The sequence below is a fragment of the Aplysia californica genome, unplaced genomic scaffold, assembly GCF_000002075.1.
Source record: "Aplysia californica isolate F4 #8 unplaced genomic scaffold, AplCal3.0 scaffold00048, whole genome shotgun sequence".
Taxonomy (NCBI): domain Eukaryota; kingdom Metazoa; phylum Mollusca; class Gastropoda; order Aplysiida; family Aplysiidae; genus Aplysia; species Aplysia californica.
The window spans coordinates 1,021,918-1,032,750 of NW_004797318.1; positions in this window are offsets into that span (position 1 = coordinate 1,021,918).

The window sequence follows — 10,833 nt, forward strand, 5'->3', positions numbered from 1 at the left end:
CGGAACATCGTTATCGGACGTCGAGAAAGTACATCAGATCAAAGATAGTACATAACAAGATGGGCCACTCAGCCAAAAAAGTGTCCGCCGGAAGTTCACTCTTTGCTTAAGATGGCGCTGCAGTCTGTTTTGACGCTCTCTTTCGTTTTTCCAGAAGAAGAATAGGAATAGCACATTTTTATTGCCAAATTTGAAACGAAAAGACATAAATGACTTGGTTAAACATGCGAAAATCTGCATTTTTCTCCGTCGCGTCGGCGCTTTCCAATCGGCAGCGCGCGGGGTTTGGACTACCTACTCCTTGAGTGCGCACATTGACTGCTGTTCATCAGCAGTTCGAGTTCGTTCAGTGTGGAGTTTTAGTGTTTTTAAAAATATTTTAATGACCTTTAGCCTTTCATTCTAAAGTCAAATTAAACGTAGAAAGCAATCACCCTTTCCTCCGGAAGAGGTTTTTTTGTCAGTGTAACCATTTTAAAAAAGCGTTCTTCCGAAATTTATTTTTAAAACTTGCTAGTTTCACTTTGATTTTTTAACTCAAGTGGGGTAACTGTTCGTAAAAGGTGCGCTTTTGCGAAGAGGGCGCCACCGAAATTTGAGGACACTTTTTTTAATGGCTCAAAGAGAGAAGTGGGCCCTCTTGTTATGTAGACTCTTTGCTCAGATTTAGCCTTTAGGCTACACAAGTACATGTACTCGAACATGGTACCGCAACTCTCTGCCTCCCCAGATAGAAGATCTTTTTTTAGATCAGATGTCTTCATCCGGGAAGAGCAATATTTTCCGGAACGGAAGTTGCTTAGCCCTAGATCTAGATATTATATATCAAGAAATCTAGTGGAATTTCCCCTTATTTTTATTTTTTTCGAAATGCGTGATTCGTGGTTTTGACCTCTCTCGGTGATCTCACGACACGTCAAGACACAAGGCCAAGGACACCCACAAACATCACGTGTATTTGGGGTTTTTATTTAGTCATGTGAATCTCCGATAGCGGGCGACTCACAACAAATTGTTGAACAATGTAGCGTGCGCCAACCAAATAGACTATGGGCTACTGGAACCCCCCCCTCCCCCCCCCCCCCCCCTGGGGATTTTTGCTCACTATGATTTTCTGAAAGAGCACACTCAGGACTATGCACAAAAAAAAGTTTGCACCAAAATGTTGGCAATCTGCGGAGTTATTGCCCCTGAATTGTCGAAAATTGAGCAAATTAACTTTTTTTTTTGGCCGGCACTATTTCTCCGAACGTTCGGGAAAATAAAGCTGGGCACTATTTCTCCGAACGTTCGGGAAAATAAAGCTGGGCACTATTTCTCCGAACGTTCAGGAAAATAAAGCTGGGCACTATTTCTCCGAACACTCTGAAATATCATCCTTTCCCCCAAATTTCGGATATTATATAGAGATCTATAATTATAGTATGGGCCTACCAAAGATTGTTCGTATACAATATGGTTCAATAGTTCCAAAAAATGTCCGCCGTAAATATTTATATAAAGAAATGCTACAATTCCAAACAGTTTTTCGCTATAGATATGACGTGTTGCCTATGAAAGGTGCTGCTTTTAAACGTAATGTGTTTTGTTCACTCGTGTGCTGTCTAGATCTAGATCTACGGAGGGTTATTGATAACGACACATAGAACTGGCATCTGCGTTTGTCACTGCTGCGACCAATGTACAGTGACACTGGCAAGCCCCTTAATGTGTGTGATTCCATAATTTACATGTAATATCCTGTACTTTTTTTAAAATTACGCACATTTAGGGTTAAAACTGCCAATCTTCTTCGGACAGGTGGACACACGCCCTTATTTGTTAATGTTTGTTTTTGTTTATGGGCTGTTCTAATTTTGATTTCTTTCTGTTGTGAAACCTTTCTTTTTCACGTTTTTACACTCATCTAAAAATCTCATCTAGAATCTAGACTAGCTGTTGAAAATTGAAATAGATATAGACCCAAAAATTTGCTCCTGTGTGTGTGTGTGTGTGTGTGTGTGTGTGTGTGTGTGTGTGTGTGTGTGTATGTATGTGTGAGTGTTTGAGTGTGTCTGTGTGTGGTAGTAAGTGGAGAGTGAGGAGTGTGTGTGTGTGTGTTTGTTTGTTTTTCGGGCTTTATTTCAGCCTTTATTCAGTAACAGTTCAAAGTATACAAAAATAGAAACACAGGATCCATTCACTCCATGACTCATGAGTCATTCGTCTCTTTCAGTTTCACTCTTTCATTCAATTCCCGTGTTCTCTCCCGCGGCTCATCCCCGTCCGCATGACTTTCATACCCCACCCCATCCCTCCAGGCACACACAAAGAAAATCTCACTTGTTCCCTGCGAACCATGGACAATAATATAGGCAAAACACCGCCTGAGCTGCATTCCTTTTGTTCGTGAGCTGTGGACCAGGCCAGGGGTGGTCAGTGTCGTCGTCTTGTAGTTGCTGTCGCCTGTGGATACACTCGCACATTCTTCCTTTCACCCGCTCTTTCACTCACACTGTCTCTCCATCCACAGTTCAGCTCGTCATACGTTCAAAAGTTGCCCACTAGTTATGTTTAGTTAGTGTGTGTACATGTGCATGATGGTGGTGGGTGTGTGGTGGGTGTTACTGAAGGTTGTCTGTAGGCGGGCTTGCCATGCGGTACGTGTTCCTTCCCAGACCAGAGGCAGAATGAAAGTTGGCGCCGAACTCTCGCAATAAATAGGCAAAAAATCACGAGACCGGAAGCCGAAAACCGTTCGGAGAAATAAAGATCGGCACTATTTCTCCGAACGTTCGGAGAAATAGTCACTTCGTTTTTTTTTAATTCACTTTTTTAGTTGGTATTTTGATTTTCTTTTAATTGAGACTAAAGTTGGCGTTGTGGGTTAAAGAAAAACAGTTATATTGAACATTTTGCGGTAGTTATTTACATAGCTTATAGAGAAAAAAATAATGTTTTAAGTCCGTTTTCTCTTTTTAAAAAATTGAAAACAGCCGCACAAAGTTAGCGTAACATACTCCCTGCTGGGTATTACACAACAAAGGAAAAGCTACACATGCAAAACATTTAGTTCAACAGAAAATCAGTACAATGCAGAGTTACAGACAGGCCTTAGCAATGCAGATGGATATTTTCTATTTGTGTACATGATGTATTATATTGAGTTGTCTCGTACAAAGAAATTTATATAATTGAGAAAGAGATTATAGCATCTAGAAATTGACTTGCATAGAGCATAATATGTAACAGAAGTGAGTTGCTTGGGTGCTAGTTATCCAAATGTTATACTGTAAGTCAGTTGATGTTGCATGTAAAGTCTTATTTAGATGCTTTCTATGTCATCAGTTCATCTTCACTGTTGTCACTTCCAGAATCTGAAATCTCATCTTCTTCATCACATATGATAGAGGAGATGGTTTTCATCTTTGTCTTCCTCTTGTTCTGTATCTGATCCTGACAAAATATCAACCAGATTGGAAAACAGTTCTGAAGAAACAGTTTCAGATGTTCCTAGCTCCTTGAATGAAACAGCAAACTCTGGGTGCCTGTGGAGAATGGTGAGCAGCTTCACTTTTCCTCTCTGGACAAAATCGCTAGACTCCTTACATCCAAAGAATGCATGGAGTCCAAGAATAGAATCCTGTAAATGTGTTTCCATTTTGGAACAGAAAGTCTGAATGTGTTGACATCTTCTTCTTTTTCCCAACCCATGTCAAAATTCAAACTGTGTGTGAAATGTTGAACAAATGCAATCATCAGTAGAAAGACATCAGTGTCTGGGGACCGAATAATGATGTCTGTGTTTGGAGTAGCAATGTTCTGATCAGAGAAGATGGCATGCACGATCAGCAGTGTGTCTGCTTCCTCATGGCTGGAGGGTAACTCTGGAACAGGTCTTGAGTCTGTAGTCTTTCTATCACTGCTACTGAGGACAAAGCACTGTTGGTCACTCGCAAAGTATATTTCTCTGTTCAGCAACATCATTGCATAACAATCTTGTTGCCATACATAAAGTAAGAACTGTGTCAGTTGCCTTTTGTTTTCATTATTCATACGGAGCACTTTGAAATCTTTGATACTCTGTTTGTTATCAAGGTGGGTTCCACCTTAGAATTGATAAAACACGGGTCAAGCTGTTTTTTGAAATATGGATTGATCCTTTCTCTGTTCTGTCAACCTCTGGTGTCGGCTGGGGAATGTATGGCTGCTCTTTGATTTCTTGTATGACTAGTCCATGAGTTGAATGTGTGGATCCAGTTCCTGATAAAGTTTCCTCATTCAAGTCAAAATTGTCCCAACAGAAGTGAGTGATGAGGTTGTTGTCAGGCATGATGGATGGGGCCAAACTACCTGAAGAAAGCTGTATACTGTCACACATGGCAGTTTCCACTTCTAAGAGAAATGAGTGGGATACAAAATGTCCATGCTGGTTTAAGATATTGATCAGCTGAGTGTTTCCTGTTGGATGACGGACACCTATACCAATCATAATATGTTAAGGCTTTTTCCTTTCCCCTTTCGTCACATTGTAGCATATGTCCTGACCTGTAGAAACAACTCTCCTGTGGCATCTTGTTGACTGTGGTTTTCCATTCTTAGAGTAAAGAAAGGAAAGAAATATTGTACATATATGTGGAATCTGCTAAGTTTCTGTGCGCAGATCTGTGTCTGCTGAAAGCCAAGGTAACTTTTCACTTTCATTGCATCCGTCAAGAACAGGTCGTCGTATCACCTTTGCCACTTCTATAACAAGTCTCTCTTCAGAGGTTACATTTTCAAAGGCAACTCCGACAGCCTGCCCAGTTGAAATTTCATCAGAGTACACGAGATCACTTGTCCCAGAATATATCTGCCAGAAGTTGATCCTGGACTTGAAGTGCTTCACAAGTTTCTCCTCAACTTATATGTCTTGTAGTACTTGTAAAACTCTGGATAATTTGTTTGCATGAAAGTACAATAAATCTCTTTCAAAAGACTAATCCTGACAACAAGGGCCAGCGCAGTGACATTTTCTTCCACAAACTGACGGACGGGCTGAAAAGCCTTGGAGTGGGCTTCTTCCTCTGCAGCTGGAGCTTTCTTTCTTCCTTCAGCTTCTGCCTTTTCTTCTCCAGAACAGTAGTTAGATGTAGAAGCTTGTGAACGTCGATACTCCTTACGTGTGTAAGCTTTTCTACATGGCTCATGATACCATACCTCTTGGGCAATAAGAACAGCATTTTCAATTTGGCCCCGAAGTTTTGATTCAGTTTTCCTGTTTACAGCTTCTTTTACAGAGGCTTCAGATGTTCTGGTAACACATTTGACAAGTTTATGAACTTTCTTGGTTCCCATGCTGTCATGTGTCCATTCAGTAGTCTTTTCACAGAAAAGGCATTAAATGGACAAGAGGCGTGTTGAAAACGATTGCTTTATCTTTTTCCTAGTGGAGCAAGACCCTTCTTGTGCTGATTTGTCAGACTCTCCTGATGAATGCCTTTTTCTTAGACTGCTCAAATTGATGAATGTATTGTAGCAGTAATCATGAAACCCATGTTGAGCAGTCAAACTCAGTTGGTATTCTTTCACAAATTGAAGATAGTCTATCACTGTCAGTTTCTGCAAGGCACCGTTGTTTTTGATTTTTGAATGGTGTCCCAGCGTCTCTCAGTGAGGGGTTTTATTTCATCATGGCCTTTGAAGTTACAGTTATGCACCCCACATGTCCTTTCTTCAAGCTCTTCTTTCTTTTGAGATTTTGACCTCTCTTTCTTTGATGTCAAGGAAACTGATTTCAGTTCTATCTTTTGAACATTCCATTCATTCTCTGAAGCATACTCGTATAAAGAAAATTGTACATTGCTAGAAAAACCAGACTTCAAATTTTTCACCTCTGTCTTCTTTTAAATTAGCTTTAACTAACAAAATGTTTTTTAAGACACCTTTATCATGTCCAAATGATTGATCTAGACTATATCTGAGACAAAATTACTCATGCGGCCTTTTTGACGTTTTTAAAATGACGCGCGTCAGTTTTGTATTTTTTCAATATAGCAATAGCAAGGGTCATAACACCTTAACTCATAGTTATTTTGCACACAATCCTTCTCATTTTGTGCCTCAAACTTTGAGTCAAAGTGTGTACCTATCAGAAAACTATTGTATCAAGTTATAGAAGATTTGAAGCAATGGAATTAATCATTTCTATAGATTTTGAGAAATCAGCCTTTGAATTTTATTTTTTCCTCTTTGCACCTTGTAATTAATTAGCAAAAAAATTTTTTTACAACACTTACGTCATCTTATAATATTTGAGTTTTACATCATATGAAAGTACACATTTTTGGCTTCACAGAGAACCCCAAAATAAAAATCAAGTATTTTCTTAATTTCTGGACAATCAAGGGCCGTAACTCTGTAGATTGCCAACATTTTGGTGCAAACTTTTTTTTGGGAAGTCCCTAGGTCCTACCCTTTCAGAAAATCATGGTGGCGAAAAATCCCCAGGGGGGGGGGGAGGTTCACTCCCAGTAGCCCATAGCCTAAAAGATTCTCTACTACCCGATCCTTGTGCCGACCAAAAAAGTTATAAGCTCCTTGAATAATAATACATGTGATATTGCCAAAGATGTTCTATTTATAACCCCTTTGGATATTGCTTTTTTTTAAAAATTTAACAGGACATACATGTTGATCTGTCCATTTTATTTTTTAAAGGGAAGGGTGTGCTACTGTTACTGTTTGTATTGCAGCTGTCGTTGATTTCGTCGTAGTCATTGTTTGTTGTTCGCCTTAAAATTATTACCACGAAAGGACAGATGGGCTGCGCTCTAACCTCTAATAATCCTACGCTCATCACTTCTTTTTTTTTGTTTTCGTTAGTAGTTAGTAGGACTTATACTTGTTGTTGACATTAATTAATTATTGTCATTGGGCGGGTAGTTGGAGAGCACCAGTGGTGTCCTTATACTTTATAAAATAATTATTGCTTCTTTGCATCTGTTCCTGCCTGTCGATTTTCCCGTTTTTGTGACTGTTATGGTGCTTCGCTGTTCTTCTTTTTAGGCCTACGTATAGACAAACAACGATAACAATTACAAGCTATCGCGACATGGGACTGTGAACCGAAATTGTGAGCCATTTTAAAATTTAAAAGCAAACAAGCATAGAGGTCTCTCTGCCTGCCACCTCGCTAGCTTAGATGAAATATTATTTTAATATATGCCTATTTCTCGGAAAGATGAGAGTTTCGACTTCTGCAGCTAGTCAAATTATGTAGACTCAAAATCAGAATATTGTGTACATGTATTATCGGCAGCTGTGGTGTAGCGGTTTGGCGCTTTCGATGCCGTACGTAGAAAATCAGAATTTGATTTGTGTGTGGTGTGGAGAGAAGTTTTTGAAAAGAGAGTAGGCCAGGCCTAATATCTTGTTGGTCTTCTGCTAGAACTAATCTAGAACGTTGTATCCCTCCCATCCTAGGTTAGCCTTGAAAGGCGTGAGGGAGGGTCGAAGCCCGTCTCCTTAAAGATCTAATTTGTGTCAATGTGGGCTACATGTTCATTTTTTAACACCGAAGACAAGCGTGTGTGTGTGTGTGTGTGTGTGTGTGTGAGAGAGAGAGAGAGAGAGAGAGAGAGAGAGAGAGAGAGAGAGAGAGAGAGAGAGAGAGAGAGAGAGAGAGATGGCCTGCTCTGCCTTTCGGTATAGTGTACATCTACGGTATCAGTACGCTTGCGATTGCGCCTATGCATGGGGTGTACTTGAAATTGTACTATAGGTGTGAGTGTGTAATTTTGAATGTTTCTGCATGTGTGTAGGACTGAGTGTGTGTTTATGTCGGGGTATTATGTGTAAGGGTTTGGAGAGAAATATTACTTTGAATCAATACACTTAGAATGGTTGTGGTAACAGAAACACAGGAAGTTCTGAAGGAGCGACAGAACCGATCCAAAAGAGAAAGTGAATGTAAATCTTATGTAAGTGTCTCGAAACAAATAGGTTATTTATGAGACGGGACACCAATTATAACGTCTGATTCCGATAGGATAGTGCCAAATGGGTCGAGAGTCTTGAAAACTCCACAAAACGACCTCGTGTTCAAGAACCAGGGCCATCCGCTCCGTAGTCAACCGTGATACCAATTATGAACTAACGGAGCGCCCAACCTAAAGAGTGTCTGTGGCAGACGGAGTACATGTACAATGCAAAGGTGGAAAGTGGAGAGCGATCATTTTTCCCAAACACAACCACCAGACGTCAAGAAATATTCATAGATCAATCGAGCGACCATTTGGAACCTATTACCGTTTTTCGTGGGGGTTTTATTTTGGTAAGTGTTTTACGGCGCTCGCAACGGCATAATGAGGTCATATGAGCGCGCGGGACACGTTAGACTTTTTCAGTAGGTAGGAAATTTTGAATTTTGCCCAGGTGGCTGCCGAAACCTACTCTTGTCGATTTTGGACCATCAAGGGATCTTTAGCGTGCGCAACTTGCTCTCGGGCCCCCCGAGATTTTTCACCCTTGTCCGAGAAGGCTAGGTGTAGATCTTTCCTACCAGAAGATCAGGGGTGTGGCTGAAAAACAGCAACAAGAAGGAGCCAAGGAGTAGCAGTAGAAAGGCTGCAGAAAGAGTCAGGAGCCCAGAGGAGGGGGCAAAGGAGGTGAGGGGGTGGGGTAGAAAGAGGAGACGAAAACAGACGACAGAACATTTTTAGAGAGCAAGAAAGGAGGTGAAAGTAGACAATTTTAGAGAAGAAAATGTTTCGGTCGCTACCCGGATTCGAACCCGGGACCTTTGAATGAGAAGCCAACGCCTTAACCTCTATGCCACGAGAGCCCCCCTTGCTGTTTTTTTTTTAAAGCTCAACCCGACAAAATAATGAGTAGAGACAAAGATCGTATAAAACTAAAACAAGATTGTTCACCTAGCCAAAGAAGTGTCCGCGGAAGTCAGCGCATTGCTTCAGATGGCGCTGCAGTCTTTGTTTTGAAGCTCCATTTCGTTTCTCCAGAAGAAGAATATAAGGAATACATGTAGGTAGCACAGTTTGTTAGTTTCTTTTTCGAAGAGGGCGCCACCGAATTTTTTAAGGACACTTTTTTAATTGGTTCAAAGAGAGGAGTGGGCTGTTATACACGATCTTTGGTAGAGACAGTGGCGTAATGTGGTGCCGGAAAGAGGTGGCGCGTACAATATAATAATATTTATACAAACAAGAGCAGCAGATAGAGCCGACAGGTCACGGGGAGTGTCATCTAAAAATAGAAAACTGGGGAATACATTATTAATTAAATTAGCTTATATATAACTTACTTCTACCCTTGCACAGACGCTATTGCCAGTCAAAAAACCGTGAGGGCTGTCCAGTGAAGAAAAGTGGTTTCCCGAGCCTGGGGTCACATTCCACTTGACGTTATCTGAATTTATCTTTAGTTTTCTAGATCGATCAGGGACGTTATGCCGTAGAGCCTTGGTCTGGCAGTAGATAAAATATCTTCAACTCCCTTGTCCTGGGGAAACTGAAATATCCGCAGTCTTTTTAAGTTTCATTCTCTCTCTCTCTCTCTCTCTCTCTCTCTCTCTCTCTCTCTCTCTCTCTCTGCCTTCATGAGGAAGCTCGATTTCTGTGAGATGGAAATATCTCTCTCTCTCTCTCTCTCTCTCTCTCTCTCTGCCTTCATGAGGAAGCTCGATTTCTGTGAGATGGAAATATTTCAGCAAGCATCCAACTTATCCACCCTGATGCATGTACACCTAGGCCTTCTCAGATGAACAGTTGCACTCCGGTTTCGCGAAAACTATCTCATTATCGAGGAGAGATATTGTTTTCAGTTGCACTCCGGTTTCGCGAAAACTATCTCATTATCAGGAGACATACGTTGTTATAATAAACGAATGCATGGGTAAGCAAAACAAAAAAGTTAGGCTTGACTCAAGACAACAACAACAAAAATTCGACTTTATTATGTGGCACATTACTTTTCGGGCGAAAGAGAGAGAGAGAGAGAGAGAGAGAGAGAGAGAGAGAGAGAGAGAGAGAGAGAGAGAGAGAGAGGGGGGGGGGGGCGGAAACGCAAAACTGACAGAGAATCATGGTGGATGGTTGGCGGGTGCTCTGGTGTGGTTTGCTCCTTCTTCTCTACTACAAGTCCATCGCTCTTTTTTCCCCTCTGTCTTTTTGTGTCTAAAATTGGTTATGGTACTCTTTGGAACACCTCCTAATAATCGGCACTTATATGACATAATAGTATTGCAAGTGCCGTCAAACACTAACTAAAACCAACAGAGAATCATAATGGCATTACTGGTACAAGGGACAAAGCTCCAGCCGAGTGCTACAGAAAATCTGGTTGTAAGAACTCTGCTTGTGTACATGTACTAAGACTAAGATATATATTATTGGCCCGGCGACCCTGCTTGAACTACAACAGCAGGTTTTTCGAATTTCAGTTATCTGAGGAGTTAAAAAAAATTCCCCATCTCGGTCTAATCAGCCTATTGAAGGTGTATATAAAATTTGGAGATCCCAACTCTTAGATTAATTTAGGCCTATTAAAATTTTGTCGAAAGGGGCGTATTATTTATCACCGTCAACAAAGCTGAAACTTTATGGAAATCAATTGACCGTATCATCTTATAGACCACCAATGACCGGTAACATAAGCCTGTACGCTTATCCTATGGATGAAGTTTCCAGCATTGAAAATGAGCCGCTTAACTGCTATGTTTCCAGTGGTTGAAGTTGTTACAGCTGTTTGATGGAACTGCTTGAGATTTTTGGAGCATGGGAACATTTTCCTCTCAATATGAGGTTAAATTAAGGAGGGTGTGAAAGGGAAAGGCTGCAAAGGGAGAAAGAAAAATGG